Genomic DNA, 14,989 nt, shown 5'->3' with positions numbered 1-14,989 from the left:
GAGCACAGAGATCACTCCAGGAGGTGAGCAAGGGACAAACTAGGATGTTGAGGATTGAACCCAGGTTGCTACATGCAAGGCAAGTGCTCTACTCACCATACTGTCTGTACTGACCCAATGTTCTTTTAAGCTACCACAACTTTAATTAAAGTACCTGTTGATAGGGGTCAGAGTGATAGCACAGCCAATAGGGCACTTGCCTTGCACACTACCGATTGGGGTTCAATCCCAGCATCCAATATAGTCCCCTGTGCACCCCCAGGAGTAACTCCTGAGTGCAGAGACAGGAGTAACCCCTGAGATTCTGTGTGGGTGTGGCCCAAAGAAGTGAAAATAAAGTATCTGTTGCGCAACAGTTGCCACTTGCAAGCAGAAACATTCTCCTAAGATAAAGATGCTGCTAAGAGAACCACTGCCTATTGGTCTCTAAAGGAATGCACAGCTAGATGGACAGATACTAATCACAAAAAGCACGGAATACTGGGGACGGAACAATAGTATAGTCAGTAGGACCCTTGCATGCAGCCAACCTGGGTTCAAACCCTGACATCCCATACCCAACCCCACCCCTCTCCATCCCCAACCCTTCAGGAGTGATTCCTGAGTACAGAGCCAGGAGTAATCCCTGAGCACTGCCAGATAGAGCCCCAAAATAAAACCAAACATTTGAAGAAATAAATCTACAGATTTAAACATGCAAATTGCCTACGTTGTCGGGGGTGGCTCAGTGGTAGACACTTGCCTCTGCCTCTTGACTCGAACCAAACACATCCAGGAATGCCCCTTCTTGCCAACTACACAAAATGCCTTGAGATGAATGAGACTAAAATTCCAGGTAAGATACAGAACTATTTCTCAAGATATCAAATCATTTTTAAATGACATATTCGGGAAAGAGAAGGCAACAGCACAGAAGAGCACAAAAATAGCTAAGAGAAATTGGATAAAGTAAGGCAAGAACAAGAATAGAAAACTTTAGGGGCTAGGGAAGTAGCTCGGGGTAGAGCACTTGTGTTGCATACATGAATCACAAAGTGACAGGAAGGAAGGAAGGAAGGAAGGAAGGAAGGAAGGAAGGAAGGAAGGAAGGAAGGAAGGAGGGAGGGAGGGAGGGAGGGAGGGAGGGAGGGAGGGAGGAAGGAAGGAGAAAGAAAGAAAAAGAAAGAAAGAAAGAAAGAAAGAAAGAAAGAAAGAAAGAAAGAAAGAAAGGAGGGAGGGAGGGAATAAAGTATAAATGCAATCCTTGTGTCACAGTAAAAGTTTAATATGAAATATATTATGTGTGCAATACTAGATATTTCAGTCACATAGCCTCAGTTAATGTTATTTTCTGCCACATGACTGTACACCCTACTTTCCCTTCCACAGTTACCAAGATTAACATCGGGCACCTTTGCCTGAAAACTCATACACACAAAAAAAAAAAAGTGTTCAAAGAAAACGAAGCTGTTGGCATCAGAAGTAAAAAATTCACAAAAAAGGAAAAAGGAAGATTAGGACAGAGTGACTCAACCCTCAACTGGGAACCACAGTGGTTCCAAGGGGGACACAGACGAAAATCATGCAAATGGGGGTAAAAGGCCCCTGGCACAAATTTACAGGATCAACCGGAAGAACAAGGGGCCACAGGAAGGAAACACAAGCACAGAGAGGCCAACCCTCCTTCCAGCTTTGTGGGAAAGAGATAGAGAAATGTTGGATTAGAGGAAGTTACAAAGAAGCAGACAGAAAAAGCAGGTAAAGCGAGTCCCTAACTAAAAACGATGAGGTCAAGAGCTGTTGTCAGAGGAAGAGGCCCTGAGAATAGGAAGATTTTAAGAAAATAATGTGCAGCTCAGGAAAGACAGGAATGAATAAGTCCCTGAAGACTTCTGTTTATGGCTGTTTCTAGAATTTTCTTGTGTCGCCTCCTTCTCAAGGTCAAGAAGGAAAAAACTCTAAGACACAAAGAAAGGACTTACATCCCTCCCACACTGAAAGAACATCTAAACTCTCTCCCTTATTATTGGCAGACTGAACTAAAGAGTCCTCAAATTAGCTTTTTTAGAGAAACTGAGGTCCACTAAGGAACCCAAGTTACAGATAGTAACAGAGTTAAGACAAGAACCAAAGCTCCTTTTCCTGCAGCCATTACTCCCTTTCCTTTATGGCACTAAATAACAGAAACATTTTTTTGAAATTTGTATTTTTGTTGTACATGGTGTATGAGGCGATAGCACAGTGGGTAATGCATTTGCCTTGCATGTGGCCAACCCGGGTTCGATTCCTCCGCCCCTCTCGGAGAGCCCAGCAAGCTACCAAGAGTATCCCGCCCGCACAGCAAAGCCTGGCAAGCTCCCCATGACATATTTGATATGCCAAAAACAGTAATAAGAAGTCTCACAATGGAGACATTACTGGTGCCCTCTAGAGCATATCGATGAACAATGGGAGGACAATGCTATGGTGTATGGGGGGATGGAGATTTTCAGGACTAAATTCAGCAATGCTCGGTAAAGGGGGCGGGGGGGGGGGTCATTCTTTTAAGTATTCAGCCCACTGAGCTATACCTCGGGGACTAGTATTTTTTTTTTTTTGGTTTCTTGAGTTTGAAGCCACACCTGGCAGTGCTCAGGGCTTACTCCTGGTTCTGCACTCAGAAATGATTTCTGATGGGCTTGGGGGATCATATGTGGTGTCAGAGATCAAACTTGGGTGTCACATGCATGCAAGGCAAGCAACCTCCCTACTGTACTATTGCTCAGGCCCCCGTTATGTTTTCAGGTAATAAAAAATCTTTGCATATGTCATGCCTCACAGACTAAATTTTTTACTTCTTTACTCCCAGACTGTGTTATCCTTATGAAATACAATCATTTGATTTCTCCTTTTCTTCCCAAAGCATTCCTTTTTAATGCATCTGTCACTAAAGACATAACACAGAAAATTCACCAGGTCCCATTAAATTTCCCCATTATGAATGTTCAAAAATAGCATAATTTAGGATGTTATTTTACATAGAACAGAAATTATTCAAAAAAGAGTATCAGACGTTTTAAATGAAAAATAAAATGATGCCCAAAAGTAGAGAGAGAGTATGGGGAAACTGTCTGCCAGAGAGGGAGTGTGTAAGCTCACACAAGAGGGGGCACGGCACCCACAGCGGCGGTGGCTCTATCTCTCCCGCCACCCGCGTTCGGTAGTCTCACCCTTCTCCCACCCCGGAGAGGTCGATGGCGATGGTTAGGCAGAGGAAGGAACGAGGGCCAGGCTGGTAGGTATTAGTCGTAGTTTATTCTGATTCTCTCCTCATCTCTCCTTCTGTCTCTGCCCCTCCTGCCCAATCTACAGTCTCCTTATATCTCTCTCCAAGAGGAATTGGGGAAAACAATTACATAGGTGCGGTCACAATCAATAGGGGTAGAGATCAACAGGGGTAGAAATCTTAGCCTCAGGGAAGACCGCTCCTAGGACAGATCCTTCCTCAGCAGGAGGACCCACCCTAGAGCATAATCCCATGGGCGTGCCTCTCCTCTCCTTGTCCGACAAGCGTATAAGAATATAATATAAATCATTTTGTATGGATACAGTAAGAAATACCTTAAACTTATAGAATTGCTCTCCTAGGGCCATCTCGATCTCAGACTACGGTGCTCAGGCCAGATAGTCTTTCCCACCCCTAGCAGGATCCTAGTCTTGTCGTTACCTTTGGATCATGACAGCATTTGTCTATGATCAAACTCTTAATTTATAGTTAAGAATCGTGGCACTTTGGCCTGGCCCATTTCGCTGCCAGGGTAGCTCACTGCTTGCCCTGGGTCCATTCAGTCCCTCGTCGGGACCCTGCTTTTGGGGTGTTAGGAACTAAGGGCAACTGAGGCTAAGTCGAGAAAGCAGATGCCCGGGAGTGAATAATATTCAAGGCCAATCAAATCCTAAGTTACAAAGCATAATGTTAACGGTCTTCCTGTATCTATACAAAAAGGATATTACTTTAAAGTAAACTGTTCATAAGGCATAAGGAGAGGAAAAAGGCAATATTTCACTCATACATATAAAATCATAGATTTCTGGGAAACTGATCTTACAAATTAACAAAGTCTGATTAAGGGGAAAGCTGATTAACTGGGTGGGAAGGAGAGCATAGGGAAGACTGTTTACATGTTTACATGTAAACACAATGGAAGTGGAAGTGCCTCTGGAGCACTGTGGTGGGTGTAACCAGATTGATGGGTGTAACCAGATTAATGGGTGTAACCAGATAAAACCTAAGCTTCTTGAAGGACAAAGCAATGTTACCCAACAAGGGAGGGGGAGGGGTGGGATGGGGAGGAATACTGGGGACATGGGTACTGGAAAATGTGCACTGGTGGAGGGATAGGTGTTCGATCATTGTATGACTGAAACTCAAACATCACATCTTTATAACTGTATTTCACTGTGATTCATTAAAAAATAAAAGTAAATTTTAAAAAAGAAAGAAAATAAATGAATCTGAGAAAAAAATGAAGGGGCCAGAGTGATAATACAGTGGGGAGGGTGCTTGCCTTACATGCCATGGATCTTGGTTCAATCACCAACACCACACATGGTCCCCTGAGCACCGCCAGAAATAATCCCTTAATGCACAGCCAAGAGTAACCCTGAGCACCACCAGGTGTAGACCAAAAACCAATTTATAATAAATTTAAACTCAAGATCATAAAGTTTCCTTGGAAAAATACACCAATATCAGCAAAATTCAGGAGAAAACTGTACACACAAACAGAAACTAGAGAGTAAAGTGAAATGTCTCAAATCACACTTAAAATTTACCGCATTTATTCAACTTCCCTGAGAACAACTACAACTCAGAAGCACAAGTTCCAAAAAGGGAAAATCACTGATCAAGAGAAAGTGGAGAAAGGGGTAGAAAAATATTGGCATAGTTAACTCCTCTTAAGGTTGCCCCACAGGAGAGAACTGGCAGGGTGATGTGGAGTGAATAAATCCTTGCTTTCTGCAAAGCGGATCCACAGAAAAGCAGAGTCATCAATTTCCTAAGAACATTCTCAGCCATCTTAAAACAGCAGAAACTGAAAAAGAAGATATTTTAAAGAATTCTCCGCTTAGGTTTAACGGGAGCAAGGTTAAGACGTGAACCACAGGCAAACCGGAGGCTAATCATTAAAGAAACTCACACATCCAGAAACCACTTCCGCAGAACATCATCCAAAGGCTTTTTTTTCTTTTTTCTCATCAGTTTAAGAATCAATGGTATTCTAAGCCTATTCTTCCTTTTCTTTCTCTCCTCTCTCAACTTAAGCGGTATACACCGGCTTCTCCGTTTGACAGCCGTGACAATTCAGGCTTAAGAGCCCTTGAACTAAGCCAAGTCACAAAAGCCAAGCAGGGTGGACACAAGCAGGGCTGGAGCCGGGGCTGCCTGAGCCCCTCTCGGTGTCTTATAAAAGCCACAATCGATGCAGCTTTTTAAGTGCATCCTGCCCAAGTCACCCCGGGAGCTGAGTTTCGGGAGTTCAAAAAGGGGACTTCGGACTTTCTCTGTCTCTCCGTCAAAGTAGAACAGGCTGAGCTGTCAAAAAATAAAATGAAACAGAATAAAATAAGAGGCTGAGGGAGAGTTGGGGGGAGGAAGAAGTGAGCCCGGCTGCCGCGGCCGCTCCATCCCGCAGCCCAGCTCGGCCGCCGCCCCCCGCGCCAGCGGGTCCGGGACGGGGCTCACGCAGCCCGGCCGTGCTTGGCGCCTCGCGACCCGGGCTGATGGGGCCGCGGCTCCCGGCCCCGGAACGACGGGACTGCACGTCGGTCCCCTAGCGGGGTCCCGGCCGGACGCCCCCGCGGGGCAGGGCAGGGGCGCCGCGGGCGCAGGAGGGGGGAGAGTGGCGGGCCCGACCCGCACAGACGCTTCCCTCCCGCACCCCATCCCCATTACCTAGCCGGTCGGGCTGGTCTTCATCGCCGCCACCTCGGGTTCCCCAGTCCCGCACTCGCCGGACCCCTGCAGCGCCGGAAAGCAGGAAGGCCGACGCCGGGCAGCGGCCGCAGGCGAGACGAGCGCCCAGCTCGTGGGGCTGCTACTCCCCGGCTCCCGCACACTCCGCTTCCGCTCCGCCTCCCGCCGAGCCCTGCCCGCGGCGCGCGGAATCCTGGGACTTGTAGTCCGGAGCCGCGGAAGCGGAGGCACGTGCTTCCAGCCTCGCGTGCACTACCCGAAGCTGGAACAACGCCGTTGCTTGGCAAGCAGAAACGTCACCGGCTCCCCCACCTCCCTGAAGGGAAGAACGCGGAATTTCCCAGAGGGTAGACGAAAGTCTCTGCCTGTGCTGTGAGGTTTGGAAGCCGGCCTTCTCTGCTGTGTGGAGAAGCCAGTTGGGATGGAGTAGGGATGGGAGCCGTGTGCTGAAAGTAGACTAAGGACCAAACATGATGGCCTCTCAGTATCTGTATTGCAAACCATGATGCCCCAAAGTAGAGAGAGTAAGAAGGAAGGTGCCTGCCACAGAGGCAGGGGGTGGGATGGGGTGGGGGTGGCAGATGGAATACTGGGTACACTGGTGGTGGAAAATGCTCACTGCCACCAATGATGGGTGTTTGATCATTGTACGACTGAAATTCAATCATGAAAGCTTTTTTTTTCTATCTCAAGGTGATTCAATTAAAAAGTAAAAATAATAAATAAAAATTATTCAATATACTGGAGCGATAGCACAGCGGGTAGGGCGTTTGCCTTGCACGCAGCCAACATGACCAACCCGAGTTCGATTCCTCCGCCCCTCTCGGAGAGCCCGGCAAGCTACTGAGAGTATTCGATATGCCAGACACAGTAACAACAAGGTCTCCAATGGAGACGTTACTGGGCCCGCTCGAGCAAATCGACGATCAACGGGAGGGCCTTTACCTTTTACCTTTACCAATTAATAAAGCTTTAGCAAAAATTAGTAGATATGTTACTGTTTTAGAAATAATTTTTCTAAATTACAATAACTTCCCAAAAAAGTATACACTATCTAGGAATAAATAGAAAAAGTGAAAAATGTACATCAATAAAACATTTTTAAGACATTGAAGGGGACTGGAGCAATAGCATAGCACACAGGGCACTTGCCAACCTGGGTTTGATCCCTATTACCATATATGGTCCCCTGAGCCCATTAAGAGAGATCCCTGAGCATAGGACCAGAATAAGCCCTGAACACCATCATGTATCCCTCCCTCCCAAAAAAAATTAAAGAGAGAGAGAAGGCCTAAGCAAATGAATCACACATGTTCATAGGTTGGAAGATTCAATGCTGAAACATGTCAGCTTAATTTGTCCGCAGATTGAGTGCAATTCCAGATAAAATCTCAATAAGTTTGTGTGTGTGTGTGTTTGACCCCGTAAGTTTGAAATTTTATGGAAAACAACAAGAAGCATTCATGCAGAAGCCAATAAAGAAAATAGAAGAGGAACTGACTATCAATAGCTCAGAGACTTAGAAAGCTTGTCTTGCAAGCTTAAGGTCACAGGTTCATCCCTACTGCCACCCCATGCACTTGATCAAGTGATCCTGGCAACTCTGCTGTTTGAGCCTGGCAGCTCTTCTCTCTATGATCTGTGGCACTGCAAGCAGTTTCCAGCCATAAACAAACTAAAAGTAACACCACACGAACACCACCTAATGATGTGTGAGCACCACAGCTAGAAAGTTAGGCAGCCCTGGCAAGCATCAGAGACCTCCCACATATACACTTGATCACTTGAACATTTGACATCCTGTTACTCATCGATTTGCTCGAGCGGGTGCCAGTAATGTCTCCATTCATCCCTATTGCGTGCTGATGTAGCCCAATGGTATCTGCTCATTCCAGGAACATGAAGAGCCTCAAACAGATTTTTCAGGGTCTTGATGAAGAAGTCTGACCATGTCGTAGGTGGGCGGCCACGTGATCTTTTGATGTTCCATGGAATCCAGTCAGTAATGGCTCTAGTCCAGCAGTCATCTCCAAATCTCATTACATGTCCAGCTCATCTAATTTTTGATGCCTTGGCAAACGAGATAGCATCCCTGATTCTTGATCGTCGACTGAGGTAGAAACTCCGGATTCTTTCTCTCATTTGAGTGAAGTGTGATACTCCAAGCATAGCTCTTTTGATTCCTCTTTGGGAGACCTGAATAGCGTTCTCATCCTGTTTTCATAGGGCCCAGGTCTCTGAAGCGTATGTTAATGCAGGAAGAACAATGGAATCGAAGAGATGTGCCCAGAGTCGGAGGTTCTTAGTCCTGTTAGCTATTTCTTTGACGCTCTTCAAGGCGTTCCAAGCCACTCTCTTTCTCCTGCGCAACTCAGGTGGCAGGTCATTCATCATGTTGACTTCTCGACCTAGGTATACATAACTGTTGCATTCGGAGATGATCGTTTAGTTGAGAGCTAATTGAACATCAGGAATGAGACCATTTCTCATAAACATTGTCTTCGTGAGATTCAGTTATAGTCCGACCTTTCCACACTCATGGTCAAAGTCGGCCAGCATTTGTGCCGCTTGGCTAATGTTTGGTGTTAGAACAATGTCATCAGCAAAGCGAAGGTGGTGTAGTTGCTGACCATCTATCTTCACTCCCATTCCTTCCCATTCCAGGTGAAATGGTATCACTCTGCCGAACCCCTCTCTTGACGTGGATGATCACTTCCTTGTAGGATAGTGAAATCCTGGTAGTGAATCCGTAATATAGCTCATGGAGGATCCTGATGTATTGAGTTTGAACATCTTGTTTGGCTAGGGCTTCGATGACCACTTCAGTCTCAACAGAATCAATGAATGTTAGACAGAGCGGCATCTTGAATTCCTCCACTACCTCCACTACCCAGCCGCCGCCACACCTCCAGGATGCTTTCCGGACACTCGGGCCAAGACGCACGCACGAACCAAGCCCCACAGAACCAGGTAAGCAGAACTCTGTGACCTTGAACTCCAGGCTCAATGGGACCCAGTTACAGAGATTCTCTGCCTGGTCCCACCAATCTCAGGAGAACAAGGGATTAAAACCAGAAGCCCCACCCTACCCTGCCCTGTCTGCTTCCACCAACCTCTGGCGACCCAGGAATTATACACAGAAGATCCACCCACCGCAAAACAGTGGCTTGACACATCATAAGACACTTAATACCCATTTACCAAGATTACCATATTGGTAATCTTGAAAAAAATCTAGGTTTCAAATATGGTTTGAACCACGGGAACACCTACAAGGGCGATTAGAGACTGCCCTAAAAGCCTCTATCCCACACATACACACCACAATCAAAATGTGTGTAACTATAATTAAAGTGACCTCTGCTGAGCACATGTGCAAGCACCACTATGAAAAGGAATGAAACCATTTGTTGAGTATTTGAGTACCACAGTCTGATGTACAACACTCAGGAAGTACCATCACTTAAAAAAAAAATTGCAAGTATCACAAACTGACATGTGAGTGATCCCCAATCATCATATAACAGCAGTGAAGAGGAGGGAAGAGAGGAAACTCCCAAATTTAGAAAAAATAGAGGAGAGATGGATAGTACAGCATGTAGGTTTTGCTTGCACATGGCCGACCCAGGTTCACTTCCTGGCATCCTATATGGTCCCCAGCACCCACCAGGAGTGATTTCTGAGCACAGAACCAGGAGTAATCCCTGAGAGCACTGCCAGCTGTGGCCCAAAACCAAACCAAAAAGAAAGGAGATAAAAGAAAAGACCTATGCTATCTAATTTCTATTACAGACCTGTAGTAATTAAGACAGTGCAGTTTTGGATTAAGGACAAATGCAGCTATAGATTAGAATAAAGTTTCCAAAAAGCTATATCCATACCAGGAAATCTTATTCACGATATGCTAGTTATGCATAGCTATACATAAAGAACAATATTCAGTAATCAATGCTGAGACAAAAAGGAAAAATATTAAATTCACATTATGTAAACTATTTTGATATTATAAATCACAGTAACTATCAATTTTTTAAAAGGGAAAAATTCACATTACATAAAAAAAAGTTTCCAGTGTATTATAGACATAAATTTGGAAGTCAAAGCAAAGTTGTTTTTTTTTTTTTTTTCTTTTTGGGTCACACCTGGCGATGCTCAGGGGTTACTCCTGGCTCATGCACTCAGGAACTGCTCCTGGCGGTGCTCAGGGGACCATATGGGGTGCTGGGAATCGAACCTGTGTCGGTCATGTTGGCTGCGTGCAAGGCAAACGCCCTGCCTGCTGTGCTATCATTCCAGCCCCCAAAGCAAAGTTTTTAAAAGATAAAGTAGGGTGCTGGAGCAATGGTAAGCGAATAGGACATTTGCCCTGCACCCCCCCAAATGGGGGTTCAATCTTGGGTACCATATATGGGTGCCTGAGCCGCATAAGGAATAATCCTTAGTGCAGAACCAGTAGTAAGGCCTGAGCACCAAAGGTGGTTGCCAAGAAAAAAAGGGGGGGGGGGGGGCGCTGGAGCAATAGCACAGCGGGTAGGGCGTTTGCCTTGCACACAGCCAACCCAGATTCAATTCCCAGCATCCTATATGGTCCCCTGAGCACCGCCAAGGGTGATTCCTGGGTGCAGAGCCAGGAGTAACCCCTGTGCATCTCCAGGTGTGACCCAAAAAGCAAAAAAAAGAAAGGAGGGGAGAGTAATTACCATAAAAAGGAGGTTATCAAAGATGGAGCGATAGCACAGTGGGTAGGGCATTTGCCTTGCACATGGCAGACCCGGGTTGGATTCTCAGCATCCCATATGATCCCCAGAGCACTGCCAGGAGTAATTCCTGAGTGCATGAGCCAGGAGTAACCCCTGTGCATCACCAGGTGTGACCCAAAAAGCAAAAACACCAAAAAAGATATAGGCACTCCTATGTTTATTGCAGCACTATTCAGAGAAGCCTACGTGCCCAACAAGAGGTGAATGGATAAAGAAATTATAGTACATATACACTATTGGATATTGCTCAATTGTAAAATGAGGTGAAAACCTATAGTTCGCTGAAAATGGGTTGTAACTGGAGGGAATCATGTTAAGCAAAGTGAGTCAAAAGGGAGAAGGATAAACACCAAGTGGTCTCTCTCATATGCAGAGTATAAATAAACATTTGGTAAAGGAATAACAAAAGGCCAATTATAACCAACCCTGAGAGTCTGCTCATATAACTGAGTTTACTCACTAGAAACAAGAAATCCTGAGAACCTGAGCAATAGAACTAGAAGAAAGAAAAAAAAAGCAATGAAAGAGGAGAGAGAGAGAGAGAGAGAGAGAAGAGAGGGAGGGAGGGCGAAAGGAAGGAAGGAAAGGAGGGAAAAATCCCAGAACCTACTTTTTTTACTTTTTCCAAAAAATTTGTGACCACCTCTCAGAAGAAACCCTGTGGATGAATGGTTGGCACTGAAAAGAACCAGTGGGTTAGAATCCTACAATTCTTCTATTTCCTCATATGGGAGTTGTTACAGCCTGGAGCCAGAGCACAGCGGGTAGGGGGTTTGCCTTGCACAGAGCCAACCCGACCAAGTCAGGTTCAATTCCTCCACCCCTCTCGGAGATCCCGCATGGCAATGCCTGGCAAGTTACCCCTGACATATTTGATATGACAAACACAGTCTCACAATAGAGACGTTACTGGGCCTGCTCATGCAAATCGATGAACAATGGAAGGATAGGACAGGAGTGGTTACACTGTTATCTTTAGGCTATGCAAGAGACTATACAGTCACTGCTCTCAATTATTTCCATGTATGTATTATGTCTCCCAATATAAAAATTAAAAATGATTCTGGGGGGGCTGGAGAGATAGCACAGTGGGTAGGGCATTTGCCTTGCACGCGGCCGACCCGGGTTCGATTCCCAGCATCCCATATGGTCCCCTGAGCACCGCCAGGAGTAACTCCTGAGTGCAGAGCCAGGAGTAACCCCCTGTGCATCTCTGGGTGTGACCCAAAAAAAAATGATTCTGGGGAATACATTTTGTTTTTTTATGTTCCAGGCCAGGCACTTCACGCTCCATTTTCCCTTCTGTAGAATAGTAGAAATAAGGGTGACTGCATCCTAAAGATACTGTGAAAATTAAAATGAGAATATGAGTTGATGAGTATAGAGCAGTTTGCTTGCTTGACACACAGCAAGCCCTCACACAGTGTTGGCTGCAATATTGGAACCAGTGTTAAGATAACGAGGTAAGTAAAACCAGGAGAATGTGAGCCTGACACAGGGAGATGAAAACCTCACCTCTTTTCTGAATGGGAAACATCTCCATGGCAGCGGGGCATGAAGGAAAAGGTACACAAGGTCAAGTACATAGAACATGCAGTGAACTGAGCAGACTATTGCCTGCTTTGTCCACTATTGTAGCCATTGCTGTGCGTAGCTTTTGAGAACTTCCATACGATTTGTATGAATTGAGATGGGCTGTAAATTTAATCCACATGCCAGATTTTGAAGCTTTGTTTGTTGGTTTGCTTTTGTCTCAGCCATGCTTGGGAGCTATTCCTGATTCTGTGCTCAGGGTCACTCCTGAGAGTGCTAAGTTGGACCATATACAATTCTAAGAATCAAATCTGATCCTCCCATACACAAAGCATGCATTCCAGCCTGTTGAGCTAGCTCTCTGGTTCTAGATTTTAAAGATTTAACACTCCCCTACACACACACACACACACACACACACACACACACACACACACACACCCCAAAAGGTAAAACATTACTAATAATATTAATGTTGACTTTAGGGTAGAAGAATGCTTTGGCTTTATTTGGTTAAGTAAAACATAATGGGGCCAGAGTGATAGTACAGTGGGACGGGCATTTGCCTTGCAGGCAGCCAACCCATCTTCAATCCCCAGCATCCCATATGATCCCCCGAGCAACACCAGGAGTGATTCCCACTCCTCTGTCAAAGAGAGACCTAGAATCAAAGGAAGGCATCAGTGTTCACATAAACTTAAATCAAAGTCAGATCCATTCCTTCCTGGAATCAAAGCTAAAAACTATAGCCACCAAGTACCAGGCTACAGAAATTGCCTTCTCAGAAACATAGTAGAGGAGAAATCAGTCTATTGCAAAAAGAAAACACTTAGCATTCAATTAAAAAAAAAGTTGGGCCAGAGCTATAATATAGTAGGTAGGGCATTTGCCATGCATGTGGCCAATCCAGGTTGAACACCCCAGCATCCCATAGGATCCCCCGAGCACCACCAGGAGTATTTCTTAAGTGCAGAGCTAGAAGTAACCCCACAGGAGTAACCCCTGAGCATCACCAGGTGTGACCCAAAAATCAAAAAAATAAATAAAAATAAAAAGTCTTCTCAAGGACAAATGTATTGTCTTTTAAGATAAACTGGGAAGGACTTGGAATTGAAATAGCAACTTACACTTTTATTTATGAAGCAGACAACACAACTTAGTCATTGATCAGATTTGCTGAGACCATGAGGAGAACTCTGAGTGAGAATTACATCTCTGTAGGGAGGTGTGGCTCTTTCCCAAGAGTGTGAAATGAAAAGAGCAGGAGGGAGCCTTTCTGATGGATACCACTGTTGGAAAGGCCTAAAACTGGACTAGGGGCAGCACATATAAGTAAACTAAATCTTTGTGCCTCCTACCTGGTGACGTTTCTATGATCTCTCTAACCCTTCAGTTCTTCTATTTTTCCATAGAGTGGTCCAAAGTGTTTATTCTGGGGAGTCTGATATGCTAAGAGAAGAAAGGGCCTAATTTTCTCCTCTTCTTTGAGATTTGGGCACATGTAAGGGGACTGCTAGTCACAGGAAAAGCTCCTCATCAAAAGTGTAATTAAAGGGGCTGGAGCAATAGCACTGCAGGTAGTGCACTTGGCTTTCAAGTAGGTGACTCAAATTCAATCGCTAGCATCCCATAGGTACCCCAAGCACCTCCAGGAGTGATTCCTGAGTGCAGAGCACTACTGGGTATGGCCAAAAAGACCCCCCAAAAATTGTAATTAGAGTTGTGTCAATACAAGTTTCATCACTGGTCACACGAGAATGAGGCCAATGACATTGCAGTGCCACAAGAAAATGTGTGATGTCCCCCACTTCTTGGTAACCGCAACAATAAAGGAAGGGCAGGGGGAAATTTGGATCCAAGACAAGTATTTGAATTCTCTGACCCTTATGGTATAAACTCATATCTTGCCACATTCAAATATAAGCCTCTCTTATAGAAATCATATATTAATCATTAAGTTCCCGAATGAAAAATTATTTTTAAAAAGTCAAAGAGGAATATTAAAAAAAAATCAAGATCAGGGACTGTGGAGATGGCTTGAAAGGCTGGAGTGCTTGCTGTGCATACAAGAACTTGGGTTCAATCTTGGGGCACCACTTGGTCCCCAGAGAACAGTCAGGACTGCTTGCCAAGAACCAAGCCCCAGGTAAACTGGGCCCCATTAAAAACTCAATGGGAAAAAAGTTAATATCATAATGACATATTTCCTAGCAGACTCAAAGTCAAACAGATTGTGAGATGAATTTTTTTTTCTTTTTGGGTCACACCCGGCAATGCTCAGGGGTTACTCCTGGTTCATGCCCTCAGGAATTACTCCTGCTGGTGCTTGGAGGACCATATGGGATGCTGGGAATCGAACCCAGGTCAGCCGCATGCAAAGCAAACACCCTTCCTGCTGTGCTATCGCTCCAGCCCCTGTGGGATGAATTTTAACCGAACAAAATGTACAACCTTTTCCTGCTAACTTGCTTATCCACAAAAAGTACCTATGCTATGTTCATTATAAAATCTAGATTACCCCATAAAGTGATGAATACTCATTCATTCAAAACTCATGATCATACGTTTTTTTCTATGTAGGACCTATATTTAGAAATTTAGTTCTCCAAATGTCTTAAACTAGGATAAATTGATTCAATTTTTAATTACTATTTAATAAACCCCAAGGATTAAACTTCATTCCTTGGTTTTTATTTCAGTTTACTCAGTCACTAAAAAGTTGTGTAAGTCACTGGGATCAGAGTGATAGTTCAGCAGGTAG

General features: G+C 44.9%; 1 protein-coding gene across 1 annotated transcript in view; it reads right to left on the bottom strand.

The window, feature by feature from the left end:
- CCDC126 (coiled-coil domain containing 126) overlaps window positions 1-6,089 on the bottom strand; it is a 35,403-nt gene extending 29,314 nt beyond the window's left edge. The window contains exon 1 of the mRNA XM_056118628.1: window positions 5,915-6,089. The gene's annotated coding sequence lies outside the window, so the exon portion shown is untranslated. The remainder of the gene's footprint in view (window positions 1-5,914) is intronic.
- Between the last annotated feature and the right edge of the window lie 8,900 nt (window positions 6,090-14,989).

This window comes from Sorex fumeus, unplaced genomic scaffold, assembly GCF_029834395.1.
Source record: "Sorex fumeus unplaced genomic scaffold, SorFum_2.1 ptg000037l, whole genome shotgun sequence".
Classification (NCBI taxonomy): domain Eukaryota; kingdom Metazoa; phylum Chordata; class Mammalia; order Eulipotyphla; family Soricidae; genus Sorex; species Sorex fumeus.
The sequence above is the reverse complement of the archived record's forward strand: the minus strand, read 5'-3'. Positions and strand labels throughout refer to the sequence as shown.